The 27,290-nt window shown below is 37.9% G+C and overlaps 2 pseudogenes; both read right to left on the minus strand.

Moving 5' to 3' along the window:
* Window positions 1-585: 585 nt before the first annotated feature.
* LOC110151973 (olfactory receptor 6C2-like) lies at window positions 586-1,519 on the minus strand (annotated as a pseudogene).
* Window positions 1,520-22,833: 21,314 nt separating this feature from the next.
* LOC110122240 (olfactory receptor 6C2-like) lies at window positions 22,834-23,782 on the minus strand (annotated as a pseudogene).
* Between the last annotated feature and the right edge of the window lie 3,508 nt (window positions 23,783-27,290).

Below are 27,290 nucleotides of genomic sequence, written 5' to 3' on the forward strand. Positions count from 1 at the left end.
TATTTCCCTATGAGTTCAAGAATTCAATATTTCCACGTAAGATTTAACAGTTCTTTGATTGATCAGAGCCAGGTTAGAGTTTAGGTAAGGACCTTTTAGGGATTCCCAAGTGGTGCTAATAGTAAATAACCCACCTGCATTAGCAGAGACAGAGACATGGGTTTGATTCCTGGGTCATGAGGTCCCCTGGAGGTGGGCATGGCAACCCACTCCAGTATTTTTGCCTGGAGAATCCCATGGACAGAGGAGTCTGGTGGAATACAGTCCATAGGGTCACAAAGAAGCAGACATGACTGAAGTGACTTAGCACACACACACAAGGACTTTTTCATGGAAATCTAATTTCATATTCTCTTAATATGAGATATAATGTAGGAAGAAGTTTATTTTCAACAGTAATTGACATGGCTCAGTTTATTTTAATAGACATTGAAATTATGATTTGGGAGCTGAAATTCCATAATAACAGTGGCATAAGTCTGTTAATATGAACAGACAATGTACAATAGTTAACAAATGAAAATTGTGGCCTTCAGGCCCACTATTCTTTTAAATTTATATTTTGCTCTTAGTTTTAACATACCTTTACTTTCTTGAGATCAGTGAAATTCTTTTGATTAAGTCTGCAAAAGCTTGTTTCACTTGTTTGTTCCTCAGGCTATAAATAAATGGGTTTAACATGGGGGCAACTGAAGTCGTAAGCACTAACACACACTTATTGACACTTCATCTTTTGCTGAGGGTTTGACATAGATGAAAATACAACTGCCATAGGTGATAGAAACCACAATCACGTGAGTAGAGCAGGTAGAAAAGGCCTTCAGTTTTTGCTGGGAGGAAGGGAAATTTAGGATGGCATTGATGATGTATATGTAGGACATAACGACACACAGAAAAGTCACAGTGTTAATCAACACAGCAAGGGTAACAACCATCTGTTCTATGAACCATGTGTCTGAACAAGAGATCTTCAGCACAGGAGAAGCATCACAGAGAAAATGATCAATGACATTAGAATCACAGAATTCCAGGTTTAAGCCCAGGCAGAGGGGTGGAAATATGACCAGCCAACCTGCTACCCAACAACAGGTGACAAGCCAAACACAGACTCTACTGTTCATGATGGTTGCATAATGTAAGGGTTTGCAGATGGCCACATAGCGATCATAGGACATGATGGCCAGGAGAAAAAATTCTGTTCCTCCAAAAAGGAAGATAAAAAATAGTTGACTAACACAAGCATTGTAGGAAATAGTCTTGTCCCCAGTTGATAAGCTGTGTAAGAATCTGGGAATGCAGACCGTGGTGAATAAGGTTTCTAAAAAGGAGAAGTGTTTGAGGAAAAAGTACATGGCAGTTTTAAGGTGAGAATCTATTAAAGTGAGTATAATGATGATCAGGTTCCCAGTGACACTCAGTAAGTAGGAGACAACCAGAAATGTAAAAATCAGAACCTGCATTGGAGGGTCATCTGTCAGTCCAGGAGTATGAATATAGATAATGATGTATGGTTTCTCATCATTGACTTGTACTTCTCAAACTCCTCACAAAGTCACTACACTGAATTGAAAAAACTTGTATGAAATTATGAGGCTATGGCCATTGGGTAAAAAAAATCCAATCAATGCAATGAATAGTCATGTTCTTCTTTAACTTGATAATGACCAGTCAAAACTGTGGTGTTCTCAGCTCTTTTGATGTACATATAGAAATCCTCAAGATCATATTTTTCTGAAATAAGTGTACTACAGTCCATACTTTTATGCTCCATTCAGGCATTCAGATCTCTATTTTTCAGTTCATCTAAACTCTGTCCTATATTCTATGAAATGTATTTGCCTATAGAATTTGAAAGCATTGTCTATGTGATATGATTTTGGGAGTATTATAATGTTCTTTTGTCCTAATAATTCTTCATTATTCCCAAGTTTGAATGAACTCACAAGCTGTTTGAAGTGTGGCTTCCTGTTAAATGCAAATAAATGACTAAGTTTGACATTTATACAGAGCATATCAGCCACACATGCAGTATTTCAATGTTTGCTGATACTGCAATGACTAAAACGTTATCTTATTTTATTTTACTTTGGTACGAGAATCGTCATCCAAATAACATCATTACTTACCAGTTTTCCTATTTATCTTAAAGCTTCTAATCAGTACCTGACTTTTCTTCCATTTTCACTCTGATAGAAGAGTGTTCGATTAGAACTACATAAACAACCACCTGTAGTATTGGGTAAAGAAATTATTATAAGCAGAAAATAAAGAAGACCTGAAGAGTTTAACCTCAATTGTTTGTGCTTCCAAGGTCACAAAAGACAAGGGGATACAGTATGTGACATAGGTTGGAGGAGACCAAGGACACATGACCATTTCTTAGCAAATAGTAACTTGAATTGCATCCTGCAACATAAAAATGTCATTAGTGCAAAAACTAGGAAAATCCAAATAAACTCTGTATTTAATTAACTTTATTTTAATATTATTTCTTTTCCAGCTATTCTTTTGCTCCTCTGTGACCGTCCAAGGGCTTCCCTCATAGCTCAGTTGGTAAACAACCTGCCTGCAAGGCAGGCTAGTTTCCTGGGTCGGGAAGATCCCCTGGGGAAGGAAAGGGCAACCCAGTCCAGTATTCTTGCTTGGAAAATCGCATGGACAGAGGAGCCACAGAGAGAGAGAGAGAGAGAGAGAGAGAGAGAGAGAGAGAGAGAGAGAGAGAGAGAGAGAGAGAGAGAGAGAGAGAGAGAGAGACCCTCCAAGCCAGAGCCACAAGCGCTCTCCTCCCAGCGCCCCGGGGGATTGGCGGTGCGGGTGGCTGCACTGCGCATGCTCAGTCTGAGGTGCCCGAGAGCGAGTCCGGAGCCAGTGCGCGACCTGGCCGGCAGGGGGAGCCGAGAGAGCGCGAGGGACCGGCTGTGGCGGTGGTGCCACCGGGCATTCCTGTCCCCTGACCTGGCCGCGCCCTGGATCCGTCCTGTCCTGAAAGCTCTGTTTCAGTTATTAGTATTTGTATACGGTGTTAATTCCTTAGTGTTAATAATTCCACTGTGATGATTAGGAATTTACATTTTGGGAGAGCTGGTTGAAGGTTATTTGGGTTCACTATTTTTTCTACACTTGTATGAGTACAAAATTATATTATAATTAAAAGTTTACCAAATTTTAGAAATAAAAAAGAAAGAAAGCCAAAACGGTATAAACGGCAGTTGCTGAGCACTTCCGTATGGCGGCATGCTCGGGCAAATGTTCACATGCATCATTCGTATGGTATACATGTCTTCTCCAGTCCCTTCTGCTTCTTCAGCTGTACTTTTGTGGTGATATCCATTTTATCATATTTGTGAGTATATAGGATATCATTTGAAATTAAAGTTGGCAGTTACATTTAGGGTTTAATGTTAATCAGCAATACCTGAATTGCGTGGATTCTGTGTATACACAAAAGCCAACATTATGGCTTCAGCTAACAGCGCGGCAGTTTCTGACCCACTGAGAGTTCACTCACGTGGTGAAGATGTCCGTGTCTAGAAAGGAGTGCTACCCGCGGAACAGCTCTTCAGAGTGCTTCCAGGGTGGGGCATTCACTTTCCACAAACCGAAAGGATACCTCTGCCTTTGAGAGGAGTCTGTTTCCTGATACGACTCTGTTCATTACCAGCTTCCCACTCCTGTTTTTCCCTTCACTAGCCTGATACTGATACTTGTAGGGTTATCAAGTTTCAGCTTCGTGTCAGTTGCTATGAAACACTTTCTTGAAACTTCATCTTGTAAGTTCTTGGCTTCTATTTTTGGTCCCTCTTGCCCACTATGCTTATCTCTTTCTTACCAGTAAATACGTGAATGTAATGTTTGAGACTGGGTAATGTCTTGTTTATTGAGATACCACAGCAGATAGCCTGATTCAGAGTTTATCAAGAGCTCAATAAATATGTTTATTGTAAAATTCATGAATTATATACGTACTCTTCGGACTCAGAAGAAGTCAGTTTTCTCATGTAGTGAAATTTTCATCCCCATTTATGGACATTCTTTAATGAAAGTATGTAATCGTGCATGGGGTCAATTAGACTCTTTTGTGTTTTGACCTTTTTGAGCTATAAATGATATAAAAATGCCTACTCTTAATGTATATATGCCATATGTAATCTCTCTTGTCCATTTTCCTTCACTTTAAAAATGAGGGCTTTTAAATATTAAAATCATTCTTTGCTTCCTGGCAGTACAATAAAATGCTACCTGTCATTTTTAGTCCTAGACTAAAAAAAAAGTCATTACAATTCTTTTGCTTTGACCAAATGTATTATATACTTGGTCTTCTCTCTCTCTCATTACTTACATAGCAGCTAAGTCAAATATTCCTTATCCTTCAGTTATTGTCAGGATACTTTGTCACTTTCTTCCATTGCTGAATCAAAAGGCATTTGCCCTTAGAGGCTTCACTTAAATGGATGTTTGGAGTTTCACTTGGTTCCTATAAAATATTCCATTCCTAATCTTTATGAAAGGCAGATATCAGCTCCCACTTGGTACCTAGCCCCACTGTTTAGCTCAAAGTGCATATAGAAAAACAGAATAAGGGAATTAGGGAATGTTTTGCCTAAAAGTTAGCCTCCTACCTCAATACCAGGTTGAAGGTCACACAGAGAAGCACAGAGTTTCCAGTGGTGGGACAGGAGTGAGTTGTCTCGGCAGCCCAGGCACCTCCCCTCAGTCTTGTCAGAATGACTCCAGGTATCTGACTTTCCCAAGCACCTCAGGAAGCCTGTGTGTCCTGAGGAAAAAGACTAATTTTTTTTTTTTGTCCAAAAATGCCACTTTTTTCTTCATTCATATTTCTATTCAGTCATTCATTCATATCATATTAACAAGGCTCATGAAATTAACTGATATAGATAAAGATGTTAAAATTGAGTTTTCATTAAAATGTGAAAGACTTCTACAGGAAGGGGTCACTGAGCTATAAAGCATAAGCAAATAAGTCACTCAATAGTGATATAGGTCACCTATTTTATACACAGTTTTTATTTCAAATGAGGATGAAGTTATGGCAGAGAACACATGGGAGTGTCCCTCTAATGTCCACTGCATTTAGATGACCTCCATCATATTGATACATGAAGGCAGCTAATCAATGATGGTCCTGTACTTGCCACTCATACTGTAAAGCCACACTTCATAAGTGGTTGTTGAAACCTTTCATATAATTTTAAAGTGACAAATCATATCAGTTATGTTGGTATACATACATTGCTCAGAAGAAAGCATCATTCTAGAGTTCAGAAAATGGACAGAAAAATAAAAAAATACTTCTCTGATAATTGTAACCTCAGATGTTTGCTGAACCCCAAAGTTGCAAAGAGTGAAAAAAGTCCTCCAGGAAGGTCTTATAATGGAGAGAGGAAGGTGGACTCTGACTGTTCTTAGGAGCACATACTCAAACTCATAGCAGTCTCTGCAGTTGGAGAGTTTCACTAAGTCATCCTCCACCCACACAAGATGAAGATTTTCTCAAGAGAAAGCCTGTCTCCCCCTGAGCCCAGGCAGTCTTTACCTTACAGAGCTAGCAGTTGTTTAAATGGTTAGGAAAGAATTTCTTTCTGTTGTTGGGAAAATAGATATTCTATTGTTTCTGGCAGAAGGACATATTTCTAAACAGAGAATTTCCCTTAAAAAATATTGAGCAAATTTTCAATTATGTGAAACAAACAAACATGTCCTTTGGTGGATTTATCTTATCATTATCAATGAATCTCTGGTGTAGTAGACTTTGGGGATAGAGCAGGAAATACAGATCTGGGGAAAATGTCCCCAGAGAGGCAGGTATAAGTAACATTAGAACCAGAAGCAGTGCAGGAATGCAATAATAAGTATCAGATTGCAAGACAAAAGGCAACCATGTGTTATTTTATTTCAACAGTATGATAGGTATTTGTTATATTATACAGACAATTTTTCCAATTTATTAATCCTATAAAGCTGTAATTAATGTTTAGTGTCAGTATAAATATTCAGATAATAATAGAGAAAAATATTTTATCAAAATAAAAAGCAAAGTGATAGCCTTCATTGATAGTTTTCAGAAATACCTCCCAGATATTTATATTTCTTTTGTTTTTGTATCACATAGGGCTTTTTGAAAATTGAAGTAGAGTTGATTTACAATGCTGTGTTTATTTCTGCTTTATAGCAAAGTCTTTCAGTTATACATACACATATATTATTTTTTATATTCTTTCCACTGTGGTTTTTCACAGGAGATTGAATATAGTTTCTTCTGTAATACAGTGGGATAGTGTTATTTATACATTCTATTTATACTTGTTTGCTCCTGCTAACCCCAAATATCCTCTGCATTCCTTTCAATGCCCCTCATAACAACCACAAGTCTGTTCTTTATGTCTGTGAGTCTTTTTCTGATTTATAGATAAGTATATTTGTGTCATGTTTTAGATTTCCCATATAAGTGATAATGTATGTATTGACTTTCCTTTTCTGCTTTAGTTACTCTGATAATCTCTAGTTGCATCCATGTTGCTGCAAATGAAATTATTCATTTTTTATGGCTAATATTCCATTCTATATATATATATACAATATCTTCTTCATCCATTCATTTGTTGGTGGACATTTAGGTTGTATCTCATGGGCCTTTTTATATCTATATTTATGATCTTATTTTATTTCATTAAAAATCAATAAGTATTTTTGCATTTATGCTTACATATACTTTATATTCATAATTATATATTTTAATTTTTAGTTCGCTTTATTTTGTTGTTTTGTCACTAATTTGTGTCTGATTCTTTGTGACCCCATAAACTGCAGCACACCAGGCTTCCATGTCCTTTGCTAACTTGCAGAGTTTGCTCAAACTCTTGTCCACTGAGTCAATGATGCCATCCAGCCATCTCGTCCTCTGTTGCCCCCTTCATTTCTGGCCCTCAATCTTTCTCAGTATCAGGGTCTTTTCCAATGAGTTGACTTTTCACTTCAGGTGGCCAAAGTATTGCAGTTTCAGCTTCAGCATCAGTCCTTTCAATGAATATTCAAGGTTGATTTCCTTTAGAATTGACTGGTTTGATCTCTTTGCTGTCCAAGGGGCTCTCAAGAGTCTTCTCCAGCACTACACTTTGAAAGCATCAATTCTTTGGTGCTCAGCCTTCATTATGGTCCAACTCTCACATCTATACATGACTACTGGAAAACAACAGCTTTGCTTGCACAGACCTTTGTCTGCAAAGTAATGTCTCTGCTTTTTAATATGCTGTCTAGGTTGGCCATAGCTTTTCTTCCAAGGAGCAAGCATCTTTTAATTTCATGGCTGCAGTCACCATCCTGCAGTGATTTTGGAGCCCAAGAAAATAAAGTCTGTCACTGTTTCCATTTTTTCCCCATCTATTTGCCCTAAGGTGATTGGACTGGGTGCCATGATCTTCTTTTTCTGAATGTTGAATTTTAAGCCAGATATGTCACTCTTCTCTTTCACTTTCATCAAGAGGCTCTTTAGTTCCTCTTCACTTTCTGCCATGAGGGTGGTGTCATCTGCATATCTGAGGTCATTGATATTTCTTCCGGCAATCTTGATTCCAGCTGGTGCTTCATCCAACCAGGCATTTCGCATGATGTACTTTGCATACAAATTAAATAAGCAAGGTGACAATATACAGCCTTGACATACTCCTTTCTCAGTTTGAAACCAGTCTGTTCCATGTTTGGTTCTAACTGTTGCTTCTTGACCTGCATACAGGTTTTGCAGGAGGCAGGTAATGTGGCTTGGTATTCCCATCTTTTTCAGAATTTCCAGTTTCTTGTGATCCACACAGTCAAAGGCTTTGGCATAGTCAATAAAGCAGAAGTAGATGTTTCTCTGGAATTCTCTTGCTTTTTCTATGATCCAATGGATGTTGGTAATTTGATCTCTGGTTCCTCTGCCTTTTCTAAATCCAGCTTGAAAATCTAAAGTTCTTGCATCATGTACTGTTGAAACCTAGCTTGGAGAATTTTGAGTATTACTTTGCTAGTGTGTGAGATGAGTACAATTTTTCAGTAGTTTGAATATTCTTTGGTATTGCCCTTCTTTGGGATTGGAATGAAAGCTGATCTTTTCCAGTCCTGTGGCCACTGCTGAGTTTTCCAAATTTGCTGGCATATTGAGTGCAGCACTTTCACAGCAACATCTTTTAGGATTTGAAAGAACTCAACTGGAATTCCATCACCTCCACTATCTTTGTTCTTAGTCATGCTCCTAAGGCCCACTTGACTTTACACTCCAGGATGTCTCGTTGTAGGTGAGTGATGACACCATTGTGATTATCTGGGTCATGACGATCTTTTTTTGTGTAGTTTTTCTGTGTATTTATACCTCTTCTTAATACCTTCTGCTTCTGTTAGGTCCATACAATTTTTATTCTTTATTGTGCCCATCTTTGCATGACCTGTTCCCTTGGTATCTCTAATTTTCTTTAAGAGTTCCCATTCTATTTCCCATTCCATTGTTTTCCTCTATTTCTTCACATTAATCACTTAAGAAGGCTTCTTATCTCTCCTTGCTTTTCTTTGGAACTCTGCATTCAGATGGGTATAACTTTCCTTTTCTCCTTTGCCTTTAGCTTCTCTTCTTTTCTCAGCTACTTGTAAGGCCTCCTCAGACAACCATTTTGCCCTTTCGCATTTCTTTTTCTTTGCTGAACAGAGGGAAAACCTTAGAATAGTCCTGATGATATAAATGTAGGAAAGAACTACACACATGAGGGTGATGATGAAGGTCAACACAGCACACAGAACAGCCATATGTTCTATTAGCCATGTATCTGACTTGTCCCCAGTTGATATGCTATACATGAATCTGGGAATACAAGCAGTTGTGAATGAAATGTCTAAGGAGAAATTTTGTAGGAGAAGATACACAGGTGTTTAAGGTGGGAATCAATCAGAGTGAGGATGATGATGCTTACTTTCCAATACACTCAACATGTAGGACAGAAATAGAAAAATAGAAAGCAAAAATTTCAGTCTAATGTCTTCTATTAACCCCACCAAGATGAAGGTGGTTAGTGTGGTTTGGTGTTTGATCCTTAATTGTGGTCTCCTGTCCAGTCTGCTTGAAACAATAAGGAAGACTTTGCATGAGGAATTCCAGAGTCCTGGCTGGTTTTTAACTTCATGTGAAGTCAATCTGAGAGTGACGCCTATACAACTGTCTAGCGGAGAAGTAAATGCATAGCACATGGCAGTGTTTTATCCCCTCTTTGTGTCTCACAAACTGACTATTCATTTTTTAATCCTGTTATTTCATGCTTCTCCTTCTAATGAACTTACAATTTAACTGTAATTGATGTCAGTTCAACATATCTTCTTATAAATAATGAAATAAAAACAACACCTCTCTTTGAATAAGTTGCTTTGGGGTCAAGAAGTCTGCCTTCCCAATTTCCTGTCTCCAGACATGCTTCTAACAGAGGTAATCCCATCAAAAACAAACAAACAAACAAAAACCCAAAAAACCAAAAAAAAAAAAAAACAAACCACTGACAATGGTCTTAAGAAATTCCTAACATTAAATTTTACATGTGTGCTAGCTATTATACTCCAATAAATTCTTATTAAATAGTCTACCATGTTTCAGTTAGTCCACTCCAGCTTCTTGGAGGTGTGTTAAAGACATTTTTCATGGATATATTTTCTAAAAGATTCATTTAAATGTGTTGCAATCTAAAAATTTTGAGGTTTGCCTCATTGAAAATTTATTTCAAATGTATGTATGTAATCTTTGTAATATTTACCATTAGACAATGGTACTAGTTTCCTGCTACTATTAGAATATGTTGCATATGTTTATGCTTCCTAGGTTATCCTTGTTCTATTAAAATTTCTCTCCAACTTACAAGTCAAATTTTGAAATTGTGTCACTGAATGGATTTCTTTGTTTTCAATTCCTTAGATAGTGAAAACCCTAATGCCTTCTAACAAGATCCTACAGTTTAATAATCTCTAGATGTTGAGAGCTTTTTTCTCTTTTCTCATCGAAGGGTTCTTAGTAAGAGCAGTTTGTTTTGGTATTAAAACTCTAAGCAGAATACTATTTCTTTCTAAACACATTTGACAATGACACATTTCCACTCCCTGTAAGTATTTTGTAGTAGTATGTTTGTTTTGTTCCAAAAATTTTTTCAGAAAAGTAAGAAAATGTTGGGCTTCCCAGGTGGCACAAGTAGAAAAGAACTTGCCTGCCAATGCAGGAGGCATAAGAGGTGCAGGTTCAATCCTTGAATCAGGAAGACCCCTTGGAGCAGGCATGACAACCTACTCCAGTATTCTTGCCTGGAGAATCCCATGGATAGAGGAGCCTAGTAGGCTACAGTCCATAGAGTCACAAAGAGTTAGACACAACTGAAGCAACTTAGCACACAGATGGATACAAAGAAATGTTAGGAGTTTATTTAAAGACCTGAAGAACCATATCTCAAATTTTTAAAATGTTTTTGGTCGAACTTGTTTCAGCTTGAAATACACAATCACATTTTTAGAAATGGTATTTAGCAATACCTGCTTTAACCAAACTTGGCCATTTCTTGATGATAGTTCCCCATTTTCACTTACATTTCATCTATAACACATAGTTGTCTCCTTTGTCATTTTAACAATTTATACATCAACTCACCTGATTTTTAATCCAATTAAACTACCCCAGACAAGATTATCTCTAGTCTGTCACTTGTTTCACTCTTTGAACACAATTCAGTCTTCATTTAACTCAAACTCTGCTACATGTGAGGTAATAAATTGGTAACTTATGAAAGTCATGATAGTTTGATTTCCACAATCTCACATTTCCCTCAATTTCTTCCTACTTCTCTGTCTGTTTTCTTTTATTTTCCTTTAGGCTGCCTTTTCTAACCATTCTGCTTATTGATTGACTTGTGACCTCTTTTCTAGGCAATCCTTTCTTTCACTTACTCTTCTCTCTAGGAGAGTCTCATTAATAAGGTGCCTTCACTGAGGCTGATAATTCCAAAATTTATATCAGCATGGAAAAGGGCTTCAACTATTTCTTGGACATCTAGATCAGACTTAGAGTGTTTGAATTTAGACTTTTCCTTAGGCAGTTTCCTTAACTTGTATATCTTGTGCTTTTTCAAGTGCAATTAAGATAAAACAAACACACACACACACACACACACACACACACACATATATATACATACATCTTAAGGCTGTACTGATAAATGTAGATAATAATACAATGTCTACAGCTGCATGTGGAACATGTGAATGCTTATTACTATTTCCTATATTAAACTTTCTTATTTCATTTCTGTATTATTTCTTTTGGAGTGTCCTCTAGGTGTGTTTCCATTTCAAGATTTTAAACATGGCATTCATTGTTGTGTTTCTTTCTCTGTCAGTCTTAAGTCACATAAGGACTTCTTAATTCTTCCTTTTTCTTTGCTCCTATTTTCAGTTTATCACCAGGTCTTGAAATTTATGTTATCTTAATTTGATCCTCTTACTTTCTCACCACACTAATTCTACCCTGGATATCTTTATCTTATAGCTGAAATATTGTGAAATTATATTAACATATACTTAACATGTGTGATTACTTCTCCCATTCAGTATTTTAAAACCAATACAACCAGAATCATTTTTCCAAAGCCCACTTATGATTAATCCCCCCTACATGCTTTGGAAAAAAATGTTTTGAAATATTGTTAATTGAGAGTTATCCCATACTAGGTATCTCCTTAAAACATTCATCTAATCTCAGTTGCATAGAAGTGAATTCATTTAGGCTTTGTGAAGAGGAGGGGTAAGGAACATATTCATGAATTTTGAATTTCAAATACAAAAGCATTTAGATTTATGAAGGCTTTTCAGGTAATAAATATTTGAATATACAAATAAATATTTTTGCCTTATATATCAAATATAAAATACCTTAAAAATTTTTTAGCAGGCCTTTAGAGTGACTTTCAAGATTTTAAAAGTTTTTATATGAGCCTAATGGAAAAATTAAACTGATCTTTTGAGACTACCTTTAATATTAAGCAGGTATGAGTGACTATTGCTTTCCTGTGGACTGATGTGTAGTGAGAAGTATACCTCCTGTCATTTTTACACAGTCTGTGGAGTAAGGTGCAGTGTTCTTATTTCCCCTTACATTTTTAGCCTCAGTTTCCCCTGTGATATCTAGTTCATGGAGCTTTTGTGTATATTGACTGAGATAATCCATGCAGAGTGCCCAGCAGATGGTGAGTTAAAGCCACTACCCCTCCTTCTTTCTCTCCTTCATTTTCTTTCTCCCCTTTATTTTCTTTCTCCTCTTCCTCATTTTGCTTTTAGCTCCATAACTTATGATAACTAATACAGTAATGTATGACTGAACATAAGCTATTGATTTCATTTCCTGTGTTCTGTATAAAGCTGGTGATTTTGGTGCCTCTGACAACCTGTTCAGTGTTCTCTAGAGAAAGAGTAAGGGCAGAGTCCAGACCTGAACTTTTGGGCATGAAGCAATAGGTATTCCACATTTCCTTTTCAGCTTTAATTGTATGATTATTTGGGTAGCAGTTTCCTTTTATAAATGAAGAGTTTATGGCATTTGTTTTCCCTCCATTCCAGGAGTAAAGGACGTTCCTTGGAAAAATTACTTCGTTTGTTATATGACTCATTTAACTTATTTTTTTGCAACATATCCCTTAAGAAATCTAGAAATGTGTTCTTCTGAGGTCTGGTGTATCAAAGCATGTTATTTCTATCAATAACAGTAGCAAATAACAGCATCAGAGTACAATAGATAGGAAATTACCTGTGGTTAATAGGCATCTCTATAGGACATGGGGACTAATCTATGATCAAAGGGAAACATTTCTAGCTGATAATCAGGTACCCTTTTAGATACATCATAAAATTCTTGCCTGGAGAATCCAGACAATCCTTGCACGGACAAAGGAGCCTGGCAGGCTACCATCCATGGGGCTGCAAAGAGTTGGGCACGACTGAGCAAGTAAGCACATGAAGGAACTGACCCTCTGTGCTGAGGTGAGAAAACCCTGATGCCCTCAGTGTTTCACTGTGGCACCCTGACTCAGACCATAGTTCAGAATGCCCAAACGCTCCTGCTTTTCTAGTCACCAATTCTTATCTTCTGTGATCCCGGATGTTAAGTGAATGTTCTGCTAAACCACTTTCATTCAGATGTATTTTCTATTTAGTATATTTGAAGAACTATTTGCATTTACCACTAGCTCACAATAATTTGATCACTAATGACAATAGTGCTGGTGTTAATAATTTGGCACTCTAAGTGTATTAGAGTTATATGTTGGTATAGATCTGTATTGATTCATAAGAGTGATATTGTATGATAGGTCTCTTCTGTTCGTCCCTACAGTTCTTATGAGTAGCCATGAATTCATTTGAAACATACTAAGAACCTATGATATGGCTGGTTATGCTGTAGATACTAAGAATAAAAAGAGTGAAGAGATAACTAACCCATCTCTAATGGATGTATATATTTTGAACGAGTCTAATCCTTTTAAATTTCATTTTTCTGAAACCAAGTATCATTAGAAATAATTATTTTCTTTTTGGTCATGGTTTAGTAGCTAAGTTGTGTCCAACTCTTATGACACCATGGACTGTAGCCTGCCAGGCTCCTCTGTCTATGGGATCCTCCAGGCAAAATGACTGGAGTGGGTAGCCATTTCCTTCTCTTTTTCTTTTCTTCTTTTTGGATCTATCCAAATTAATGTATTGCCATCCTTGAGTTTTAAATAGATACATCTGACGGTTTTCACATACCAAGGAACTTGAATGGTGAATTAAGAAAGAAACTGAAGTTACCAAAGAAGAACATGTTAATACTCATTCTAATGGAAGATAATTATGGCTTCAGTTGACTGTGTAATTCTCATTGTCCCCAAGATGAAATCAAAAGTATAAATGATCGCAAATACACGCATAAATGCCCCTTTCACGAGGACATACACATTCACAGACAGTATGTGCAGTGGATAGTGCTCTCTGAGTTGCCAATTGTCCCTCATTAAGATTCTATTCCACTTAGACCTAGAAAACAATGTCTTGTATCTTAAAGCTGAAATTAAAAATAATTTATTTTAAATGTCTGAGAATATAAAGTGATTCTGAGAAGATTTGATAGTGATAATTTCTGATTTCTCTCAACAAGAACAGATTTTTACACAGTGAATGAAATGAATGCTTTATTATCTCAGACTCTTATGTACGTACAGGAGACTTATGTTTGGATAAATAGAGAGTCCTTACTGACTAGAGCTCAAACATGACTAATGAATATAATATGCAGTAAATTTTGAAAAATACCTGACAGAGGCAGCAGTGGGAAGTGGGTCTTTGGAAACTATAGAATGCAATGATTTTATTAGACACAGTCCAAGTGCAAAACTATAATTTTCTGATGCAAAGAGACTCTTCAACCCACAGATAACAAAGTGCTAAGAAAACACAACACAGTTGCTTTATGTCTATGTTTTCAATGGGAAAATATTTACATTTGTATATTTATATATGCATATGAAAGAAATGCAAAAAAGCAAAATGGCTGTCTGAGGATGCCTTACAAACAGCTGTGAAAATAAGAGAGGGGAAAAGCAAAGGGAAAAGGACAGATATTCCCGTTTGAATGCAGAGTTCCAGAGAATAGCAAGGAGAGATGAGAAAGCCTTCCTCAGCGATCAGTGCGGAGAAATAGAGGATAACACTAGAACGGGAAAGACTAGAGATCTCTTCAAGAAAATTAGAGATACCAAGGGAACATTTCATGCAAAGATGGGTTCGATAAAGGACAGAATATGGTGGACCTAACAGAAGCAGAAGATATTAAGAAGAGGTGGCAAGAATACACAGAAGAACTATACAAAAAAGATCTTCATGACCCAGATAACCACGATGGTGTGGTCACTCACCTAGAGCCAGATATCCTGGAGTGTGAAGTCAAGTGGGCCTTAGGAAGCATCACTATGAACAAAGTTAGTGGAGGTGATGGAATTCCAGTTGACCTATTTCAAATACTGAAAGATGATGCTGTGAAAGTTCTGCACTCAATATGCCAGCAAATTTGGAAAACTCAGCAGTGGCCACAGGACTGGAAAAGGTCAGTATTCATTCCAATCCCAAAGAAAGGCAATGCCAAAGAATGCTCAAACTACCACACAATTACATTCATCTCACACGCTGGTAAAGTAATGCTCAAAATTCTCCAAGCCAGGCTTCAATAATACGTGAACTGTGAACTTCTAAATGTTCAAACTGGTTGTAGAAAAGGCAAAGGAACCAGAGATCAAATTGCCAACATCCATTGGATCATCAAAAAAGCAAGAGAGTTCCAGAAAAACATCTATTTCTGCTTTATTGACTACACCAAAGCCTTTGACTGTGTAGATCACAACAAACTCTGGAAAATTCTGAAAGAGATGGGAATACCAGACCACCTGACTTGCCTCTTGAGAAACCTACATGCAGGTCAGGAAGCAACAGTTAGAACTGGACATGGAACAACAGACTTGTTTCAAATAGGAAAAGGAGTATGCCAAGGCTGTATATTGTCACCCTGCTTATTTAACTTATATGCAGAGTACATCATGAGAAACGCTGGGCTGGATGAAGCACATGCTGGAATCAAGATTGCCAGGAGAAGTGTCAATAACCTCAGATATGCAGATGACACCACGATTATGCAGAAAGTGAAGAAGAAACTAAAAAGCCTCTGGATGAAAGTGAAAGAGGAGAGTGAAAAAGTTGGCTTAAAGCTCAACATTCAGAAAACTAAGATCATGGCATCTGGTCCCATCACTTCATGGAAAATAGATGGGGAAACAGTGGAAAGAGTGACAGAGGTTATTTTGTTGGCTCCAAAATTATTACAGATGGTGACTGCAGCCATGAAATGAAAAGATGCTTAGCTCCTTGGAATATAACTCATGACCAACCTAGACAGCACATCACTTTGTCAACAAAGGTCCTTCTAGTCAATGCTATGGTTTTTCCAGTGGTCATGTATGAATGTGAGAGTTGGACTATAAAGAAATTTGAGTGCTGAAGAACTGATGCTTTTGAACTTTGGTGTTGGAGAAGACTCTTGAGAGTCCCTTGGACTGCAAGGAGATCCAACCAGTCCATTCTAAAGGAAATTAGTCCTGAATATCCACTGGAAAGACTGATGTTGAAGCTGAAACTCCAATACTTTGGCCACCTGATGTAAAGAGCTGACTCATTTGAAAAGACCCTGATTTTGGGGAAGATTGAAGGCAGGAGGAGAAGGGGACAACAGAAGATGAGATGGTTGGATGGCATCACCAACTCAATGGACATGAGTTTGAGTAAACTCCAGGAGTTGGTGATGGACAGGGAGGCCTGGTGTGCTGCAGTCCATGGGGTCACAAAGAGTCGGACACAACTGAGCGACTGAACTGAACTGAACTGAACTGAATGACAGTTGTATACATGTGGCCCTTTTCTAATTCAATAACTAAATATTTATGTGGTAAAACTATATATTTTCATTATCACTTCTGCATTATAGCTTTTAATGAATAACTCATTATTTAATAAAGCTTGTCATATTTTTAAAAAGTGTTAGTTGCTCAGTCATTTCCAACACTTTGTGACTGCAAGGATTGTAGTCTACCAGGTTCCTCAGCCCATGGAATTCTCCAGACAAAAATACTGGAGTGGGTAGCCATTCTTGTCTCCAGGGGATCTTTCCTACCCAGGGATGGAACCTCAGTCTCCTACATTGCAGGCAGATTCTTTACCATCTGAGCCATCAGGGAAGCCCTCTCGTATTTAACTATTAGACAATTTCATGTTAAATGTTTTATATAAACCTCCTGTATTTCCTTAGTTTATATTGTCAGAAGAGGAATTTCTGAGGCAAGTTCCACTTATATGTTACAATTTTAAAGTGTATTGACAAATTTGCCCCAATGTGTAATATCACTTATACACAAAAGTGTCTGGATCTATCTTTGGCACTGTTGGGATTATGGGATCTCTAGGAATTCCACTCTTATATTTTGCTTGAGTTCTGAGTCAACTAGCAAGTAAATGGATATGAAAGTACCAGTTTTATCTTTTATTATAAAGATATTGAAAACATGGCTTGGAACATCCCAGTAAGAAACTCTTGATTAGTTTTACCTCCAGGTAGGCAGTGCTACAAAACCAAAACTCCCCACTACCTTAGCCAGATCCTTTTGCTAAATGACTTCAGGGAGTCTGAAATCTGTCTGCTGAAAAGACAGTTCAAAAGAGGAAACGGGATAGGATGGGGATTCCCTGGTGGCTCAGAGGGTACAGAGTGCCTGCAGGACGGGAGACCCGGGTTCAGTCCCTGGATTGGGAAGATCCCCTGGAGAAGAAAATGGCAACCCACTCCAGTATCCTTGCCTGGAAAATCCCATGGGTGGTGGAGCCTGGCAGGCTACAGTCCATGGATTCACAAAGAGTTGGACATGACTGAGCGATTGAACAGCAATAGATGGGACAGTCAGGATTCACAGTAAGCAAGTTTAAAGAGAAATCAAGAAAGCCATTGTGACTGGAGAATAAATTGTGTAGATACAAATAGTATCAGAATTCAGGTTTTGTGCTGACTCATCCTTCCTATTAGTTGGATTCATTGACTCCTTTTTCTTTTATGTCTTTGAGAGGAGTGCAGTGTTTCTAATTGAGTTAAGGAGGAATAGAAGGAACATACCTCAACATAATAAAAGCTATATATGACAAACCCATAGCAAGCATCACCCTCAATGGTGAAAAATTGAAAGCATTTCCCCTGAAATTAGGAACAAGACAAGGGTGCCCACTCTCACCACTACTATTCAACATAGTTTTGGAAGTGTTGGCCACAGCAATCAGGGCAGAAAAAGAAGTAAAAGGAATCCAGATAGGAAAAGAAGAAGTGAAACTCTCTCTGTTTGCAGATGACATGATCCTCTACATAGAAAACCCTAAAGACTCTACCAGAAAATTACTAGAGCTAATCAATGAATATAGTAAAGTTGCAGGATATAAAATTAACACACAGAAATCTCTTGCATTCCTATACACTAACAATGAGAAAACAGAAAGAGAAATAAAGGAAACGATACCATTCACCATTGCAACAAAAAGAATAAAATACTTAGGAGTATATCTACCTAAAGAAACAAAAGACCTATACATAGAAAACTATAAAACACTGATGAAAGAAATCAAAGAGGACACAAACAGATGGAGAAATATACCGTGTTCATGGATTGGAAGAATCAATATTGTCAAAATGGCTATACTACCCAAAGCAATCTATAGATTCAATGCAATCCCTATCAAGCTACCAACGGTATTTTTCACAGAACTAGAACAAATAATCTCACAATTTGTATGGAAATACAAGAAACCTCGAATAGCCAAAGTAACCTTGAGAAAGAAGAATGGAACTGGAGGAATCAATCTGCCTGACTTCAGACTATACTACAAAGCCACAGTCATCAAGACAGTATGGTACTGGCACAAAGACAGAAGTATAGATCAATGGAACAGAATAGAAAGCCCAGAGATAAATCCACAAACCTATGGTCACCTTATCTTCGACAAAGGAGGCAAGGATATACAATGGAAAAAAGATAACCTCTTTAACAAGTGGTGCTGGGAAAACTGGTCAACCACCTGTAAAAGAATGAAACTAGAACACTTTCTAACACCATACACAAAAATAAACTCAAAATGGATTAAAGATCTAAATGTAAGACCAGAAACTATCAAACTCCTAGAGGAGAACATAGGCAAAACACTCTCCGACATAAATCACAGCAGGATCCTCTATGACCCACATCCCAGAATTTCAGAAATAAAAGCAAAAATAAACAAATGGGACCTAATGAAACTTAAAAGCTTTTGTACAACAAAGGAAACTATAAGCAAGGTGAAAAGACAGCCCTCAGATTGGGAGAAAATAATAGCAAATGAAGCAACAGACAAAGGATTAATTTCAAAAATATACAAGCAACTCCTCCAGCTCAACTCCAGAAAAATAAATGACCCAATCAAAAAATGGGCCAAAGAACTAAACAGACATTTCTCCAAGGAAGACATACAGATGGCTAAAAAACACATGAAAAGATGCTCAACATCAGTCATTATCAGAGAAATGCAAATCAAAACCACAATGAGGTACCATTACACGCCAGTCAGGATGGCTGCTATCCAAAAGTCTACAAGCAATAAATGCTGGAGAGGCTGTGGAGAAAAGGGAACCCTCTTACACTGTTGGTGGGAATGCAAACTAGTACAGCCGCTATGGAAAACAGTGTGGAGATTTCTTAAAAAGCTGGAAATAGAACTGCCATATGACCCAGCAATACCACTTCTAGGCATATACACCAAGGAAACCAGATCTGAAAGAGACACGTGCACCCCAATGTTCATCGCAGCACTGTTTATAATAGCCAGGACATGGAAGCAACCTAGATGCCCATCAGCAGATGAATGGATGAGGAAGCTGTGGTACATATACACCATGGAATATTACTCAGCCGTTAAAAAGAATTCATTTGAATCAGTTCTAATGAGATGGATGAAACTGGAGCCCATTATACAGAGCGAAGTAAGCCAGAAAGATAAAGACCATTACAGTATACTAACACATATATATGGAATTTAGAAAGATGGTAACGATAACCCTATATGCAAAAAAAGAAAAAGAGACTCAGATGTATAGAACAGACTTGTGGACTCTATGGGAGAACCCGGGGGTGGGATGTTTCAAGAGAACAGCATTGAAACATGTATATCTAGGGTGAAACAGATCACCAGCCCAGGTTGGATGCATGAGACAAGTGCTCAGGCCTGGTGCACTGGGAGGACCCAGAGGGATGGGGTGGAGAGGGAGGTGGGAGGGGGGACCGGGATGGGGAATACATGTAAATCCATGGCTAATTCAATGTATGACAAAAACCACTGCAATGCTGTAAAGTAATTAGCCTCCAACTAATAAAAATAAATGGGAAAAAAAAATAATTGAGTTAAGGAAAGCTTGCTTTACTTGCTTGTTTCTCAGTGTGTTAAATAAAGGGATTTGATATTGCCGAAATGGAACTAATAAGGAGAAAAATTACTTTATTAATAACTACCTCATTCTTGGATGAAGATTTCACATAAATTAAGATGCAGCTAGCATAAGTGATGGAGACAACAATAATGTGGGAAGAACAAGTGGAGAAGGCCTTCTTCCTTTGTTGGGCAGAGGGAAATCTTAGAATAGTGTTGATGCTATAAATATAGGAAAGAACTACACACATGAATTGATGACGAAAGTCAGCACAGTGCACAAAATAACCATCTGTTCTATCAGCCACATGTCTAAGCAAGAGATCTTCCAGATATGATAAACATCACAGTAAAAGTGATCAATTTCTTTCAGATCACAGAATTCCTGGAGTTATTATAGATGTCTCCTCTGTAAAAGGTTATTCTTTAGTGTTTCTAAGGGATTTATTCAGCTTTTTTAAAACAAAGCAACACTAATTACCATTGGCTTTCCGTAGATTCATATACACACTAAACACATAATAGTAGACTTGAGACAAAATAAATAGGAAATTCATGACATTTAGGGGAAGCAGAGTGTCTGTGGAAAATAGGTACCAAAAATGGCTACCTCTTTTCTTCCTGTCCACACCCTCTGCAATGTGTGCCCCTAGTTCCTTCCAAGCACAGGTGATTCTGTTTTCCTTCCTTGAATGTTGACTGGTCCTATGACTTCCTTGGCTAATAGAACGTGTGTGGTAGAAGGGGCATTGTGCCTAGGAATCCAGAGGCCTTGCTTGCTTCCATTCTCTCCCATAAGGCCTCGTGATCTTACCATGTGAATCAGTGTAAGCTAAGCGATCAAACATCATCTGGAAGAGGGTTCATTTATCTTAACAAGGAGTCATTCAGTTTCTAAGTATGATAATGAGGCCCTATTTGACAAGACTCAATCATCTGTGAGGACAGTCCTGTAAACCTAGCCAACTAAGATCAGCTGATGTCTGCTCAAACTGGCAAAAACCACAGTTGATTCACAAACTCAAGTTTTAAACCACTGATTTAGGGATGATTTGTCGTTGCATAATAACTAACTGCAGGGTGTGGCAGGTACATATATGAGGGCCTCCACACAGAGGGCTAGGGAGGGACACAGGAAAGGAAATCTGTCTAAGGTGATGCCTTGAACACGGCCTAGAAATGAAAGTCAAAGCATTCCAGTGTGGACCATTGAGGTTTATGGTGAGAAATGTGAGACATGGAAAGGGATAAATAACCATATGTAGAACATCTTTATTTGAGAAATATTAGTGAAGGATGTACCTTCTATTTTTTTTAATGGTAAAGATAATCTTTGTGGAGACAATTATGTCTTCATATTGCATTCTTTGTTTATAACCCAGGGCTTCCTTGTATTTTGCTGGTTTAATTTTCTTGATGTATAGAATTTTAATTTGCTGAGATTTGATTACTCCTTTTGGCTTAATTTAGCTATCTTTAGGATGTGAATTTTATTATGTATTTCAGCACTAGTTTTACTTCATCATCATAAAGATGGTTTTAGTGTCTCAGCAGATTTTATCAGACCACTGCCACCTGGGTGATGAATTAATGTAGAGACTGTGCTCTTTAATTTAGAGGGAATCTAATGAATCTAAGAGACATTACTTTGCCAACAAAGGTCCGTCTGGTCAAGGCTATGGTTTTTCCAGTGGTCATGTATGGATGTGAGAGTTGGACTGTGAAGAAAGTTGAGTGCTGAAGAATTGATGCTTTTGAACTGTTGGTGTTGGAGAAGACTCTTGAGAGTCCCTTGGACTGCAAGGAGATCCAACCAGTCCATCCTAAAGGAGATCAGTCCTGGGTGTTCATTGGAAGGACTGATGCTGAAGCTGAAACTCCAGTACTTTGGCCACCTCATGCGAAGAGTTGACTCATTGGAAAAGACCCTGATGCTGAGAGGGATTGGGGGCAGGAGGAGAAGGGGACGACAGAGGATGAGATGGCTGGATGGCATCACCAACTTGATGGGCATGAGTTTGAGTAAACTCCAGGAGTTGGTGATGGACAGGGAGGCCTGGCGTGCTGCGATTCATGGGGTTGCAAAGAGTTGGACACGACTGAGTGACTGAACTGAACTGAACTGAATGAATCTAAATCCTAACATTTTGGGCTTTGAAGTTTCTTTTACAAGGTAGATGTGGATCTCCACATGTCTAAGCTCATATATTTCTTCTCCAACATTAAAATCCTTTCATTTTTGCTCAAACTAACCCACAATTTTTCTTGAATAACTAACTCCTGCTTGAGAAGGCCAATATATTTATATATATCTTATGTATACATAAAATCATATGTGTATCTATATATTTTGGATATTTGTGCTTAGAAGACAATTGATACTATTACTCCATTATTTTCCTGTGAGTTCAAGGATTCAATTTTTTCCCCATAGGATATAATAGTTGTTTTATTGGTCAGAGGCAGGTTAGAATTCAGGAAAGACCCTTCTCATGGAAAATATAATATCATGTTCTTTTGATTTGAGATATTATCTTAGATAAAGTTTATTTTCAACAGGAGTGGACATAGCTTGTTTATATCAAATATTTAAAATGTGATTTCAAATCCAGGATTTAATAGTAACAGTGATATAAGCATGCTAATACAAATAGAAAATAGACCAGAATACAACAGTTTAGATGAAGATTGTGACTTCAAATCTCAATGATCTTTTAAAATTTATATTATTATTTTATGCTTCATTTTAACATTCCTTTACTTCCTTGAAATCAATGAAATTCTTTTGATTAAGTCTGTAAAAGCTTGTTTTACTTGTTTGTTCCTCAGGCTATAAATAAATGGGTTTAACATGGGAGCAACTGAAGTAGTAAGCACTAACACTCACTTATTAATTGCCACTTCATCCTTTGCTGAAGGTTTGACATAGATGAAGATACAGCTTCCATAGGTGATAGAAACCACAATCAGGTGAGAAGAGCAGGTAGAAAAGGCCTTCATTTTTTGCTGAGCCGAAGGCAACTTTATGATGGTCTTGATGATGTATGTATAGGACAGAACTACACACAGAAATGTCCCAATGACAGTCAACACAGCAACGGTAAAAACCATCTGTTCTAGGAACCATGTGTCTGAACAAGAGATTTTTAGCACAGGAAAAGCATCACAGAGAAATGATCAATGATATTAGAGTCACAGAATTCCAGCTGTAAGCCCAGGGAAGCTGGTGGAAATATGACCAGACAACCTGCTATCCAACAGCAAATAACAAGTCTTCCACAGACTCTACTGTTCATGATGGTTGCATAACGTAAAGGTTTGCAGATGGCCACATAGCGGTCATAGGACATGATGGCCAGGAGAAAAAATTCTGTTGCTGCAAAAATGAAGATAAAAAATATTTGACTAAAACAAGCATTATAAGAAATATTCTTGTCTCCAGTTGATAAGCTGTATAAGAATCTGGGAATGCAGACCGTGGTGAATAAGGTTTCTAAAAAGGAGAAGTTTTTGATGAAAAAGTACATGGCAGTTTTAAGGCGAGAATCTACTAAAGTGAGTATAATGATGGTCAGGTTCCCAGTGACACTCAGTGTATAGGAAGCAAATAGAAATATAAAAATCAGAACCTGCATTGGAGGATCATCTGTTAGCCCCAGGAGAATGAATGTAGGTAATGATGTATGGTTTCTCATCACTGACTTGTACTTCTTCTCAAGCTCCTGACAAAGTCAAGTGACACTGAACTGAGAAAACCTGTATGAAATTATGAGGCCATGGCTACCAGGTAAAAAAAATCCAATCAATGCAATGAATAGTCATTTTCTTCTTTGACTTGACAGTGATGGATCAAAACTCAAATTGTCAGCTCTTTTGGTGTTCATTATAGGTATCCTCAAATTCAGATTTTTCTGAAATAAGTTTGTACTAGAGTCCACATGTTTAACTCTTTGCATGTTCTCATCTCTCTATTTTTTCAATTAATTTAAATTTTGTCCCTTATATTCTGAAATGTATTTAGCTATAGAATTAGAAAGGATCATCTGGGCTGTAAGATTTTGTGGATTTGATAGTATTCTTTTTCTCCTGAGTAGTAATTCTTCACTACTCACAGGTTTGAATGAGCTCACAAGTTGCTTGAAGTGTAGGTTTCTGTTAAATGCAAATTAATGACATTTGTATAAAATGTCAAACTGGAGGCCATGTGTGCAGTATCTGAATGCTTTTACTGCAGTGACCAAAGAGTTATTTCATTTTATGTATTTTACTTTTGGTATCAGAATTGTCATCTAAGTAACATAGCTTTCCAGTGTTGCTATTACCTTGAAATTTCTACATCAATATCTGACCTTCCCTCCATTTGCACTCTGATAGAACACAGTGTTGTATAAGTACAACATAAACGAGTTACCTGATGCAATACTGGGCAAAGGAATTATGACAAGGAAAAGAAAATCCTGAAAGAATTTAACCTCAGTTGTTTGTACTTCCAAGGTCATGAAGGAGAAGGGGAGACAGGATGAGACACAGGCTGGAGACCAAAGACACATGACAATTCCTTTTCAAGTAGTGATTTGAATTGGATCCTGCAACAGAAAAGTGGCATCAGTGGAAAACTGTGAAACTCCAAATGAATTCTATATTTAAATTAATTTATTTTAACCTTATTTGATTCTTTTTTTCAGTGAATCCTTCAGCCCTCTGAGACCCTCCAAGCCAGAGCTGCTAGCACTCTCCTCTCTGTGTTTCTGGGAACTCACAGAGAGAGAGGTCCTCCAGTGCGGTGTGTAAGCTCAGTTCCTGGGCACCTGGAAAAGTGAGTCAGGAGCCACTATTTGTCCCTGCTGCTGACTGCTGGCAGGGGGGCACCCAGAGAGCATACGGGACTCAACAGGCAGAGGTGGAGACACTCTCACTGCCTGCCTAGTCTGGCCATAACTCAGACCTGTCCTTACATCAGTATTGCAGCACTGTTTACAATAGTCAAGACATGGAAGCAACTTGGATGTTCATCAGTAGATGAACTGATAAAGAAGATGTGCTACATATATACATTACAGTGTTGTGTGTGTTAGTTACTCAGCTGTGTCCGATTCTTGGCAATCCCATGGACTGTAGTCTGCCATATTCCTCTGTCCGTTGAATTCTCCAGGCAAGAATACTGGAGTGGGTTGCCATTTCCTTCTCCAGGGAATCTTCCCACCCCAGGGATTGAACCTGGGTCTCTTGCATTACAGGCAGATTCTTTACCATCTGAACTATCAGGGAGGTCCACAGTCATGTATAATTCAGCCATCAGGGACGCCCACCATTATGTGTAATTCAGATAACTGGTGCGAAGCTGCTATAGAACACAGGGAGTCCAGCTTGGTGCTCTGTGATGGGTGGGATGGGAGAGGGGAGGGATGCTCAAAAGGTGGGGATATATACATAATTATGACTGATTCATGCTATTTTAGACAGAAACCAACACACTATTGTAAAGCCATAATCCTCCAATTAAAAAATAAAAGATTAAAAAAAAATCTTTTCAAAAAAGATTAAAAAAAAATAAAGATCCCACATGAAAAAAATCTCTATTATTTGCACACAGTGCCAATTCCCTAGTTTTATTAATTCCTGTATGATTACACAGGTTGCTACCATTAAGAAGGGCTAAGTTAAGAATATCTGGGAACTGGCTGCACTATTTTGTCATCTCTTTTTTTAAGAACAGAATTATTTCATAATTAAAAATTTACCAAATAGATATAAAAAAAGAAACAAAACCGAAAAAGTGAATAGTAATTGCCGAGCACTTTCTATCTGCCTGGCAGGGTGATAGGGCAAGTCTTCACATGACTGTTTGTCTGGCATATATGTCCTTTTCTCCAATTTTGTGCTTCTTCATCCATGTTTTTGGGGGTGATGTCCATTTTATATTATCTGTAAGTATGGAAAATATCCTTTGAAATTAACATTTACAGTTAAAACAAATGGTTTAATATTAATCAGCAATGCCTGAATTGTGAGGATTCTGTCTATACCTAAAATCCAAAATTATAATGTCAACTTCAGGCTTCCATGGTGAATCAGCTGGTAAAGAATCCGCTATAATGCAGGAGACCTGGGTTCGATCCATGGGTTAGGAAGATCCCCTGGTGGAGGGCATGGCAACTCACTCCAGTGTTCTTGCCTGGAGAATCCCCATGGACAGAGGAGCCTGGCAGGCTGCTGTCCTGGGGTCACAAAGAGTCGGACATGACTGAGACAACTAAGCACAGCAATAGGACCCGAAATGCTTGGGATCTTTGACCCCTTGACAGTGCACTCGTGTGATGAGGATGTTCATGTTTACAAAGGAACGCGACCTATGAAACAGCTCTGCAGAGTGCTTCCACCAAAGGGAGCATTCACTTTCCACAAATCAAAACAGCATTATGGACAAGTTTGCGAGGAGTCTGCTTCCTGATACAACTCTGTTCATTCCCAGCTTCCCACCCCTGTTCTTCCCTTTTTTAGACTGATACTGATACTTGTAGGTTTTTCAAGTCTTGGCTTAGTGTCACTTCTAGCAAAAAACTTTCCTGAAACTTCACTGTGCAAGTTATTGGCTTCTATTTTTTGCCCCTCTAGTCCACTATGCTTACCTCTTTGTTACCACTAAACATGTGAATGTAATTTTACTAGCATTGAGCTATTCCTTGTTCTTTGAGATTCCACAACAGTTAGCACTATTCAATGGTTATCAAGAGCTCAATAAATATGTTTAATGTAAAATTCATAAATTTTATATGTGCTTTTCTGACTCAGAATGAGCAGTCTGTTTTCTCTTTAGTGACATTTCCACTTTCTTTTGGGCTTCCCTTGTGGCTTAGCTGGTAAAGAATCTGCCTGCAGTGCAGAAGACCTGGGTTCCATCCCTGGGTTGGGAAGATCCCCTAGAGAAGGGAAAGGCTACCCACTCTAGTATTCTGGCCTGGAGAATTCCATAGACTGTATAGTCCATGGGGTCACAAAGAGTCGGACATGACTGAGCGATTTTCACTTTCACTTTTCCATCTTCTTTTATGGGCAATTTTTCAATAAGTATGCAATCCCAGTTGGTGGTCTTCAATTTGTTGTCTTCAAAAAGTCACTTAGATTCTTTCATGTTTTATCTTTCTTGGGGTATAAATGACATAAGAATGCACATACTTAATATATATGCTATATATAACCTCTGTTGTCCATTT

Source organism: Odocoileus virginianus, unplaced genomic scaffold (genome assembly GCF_023699985.2).
Source record: "Odocoileus virginianus isolate 20LAN1187 ecotype Illinois unplaced genomic scaffold, Ovbor_1.2 Unplaced_Scaffold_21, whole genome shotgun sequence".
In the NCBI taxonomy this organism is placed as follows: Eukaryota; Metazoa; Chordata; class Mammalia; order Artiodactyla; family Cervidae; genus Odocoileus; species Odocoileus virginianus.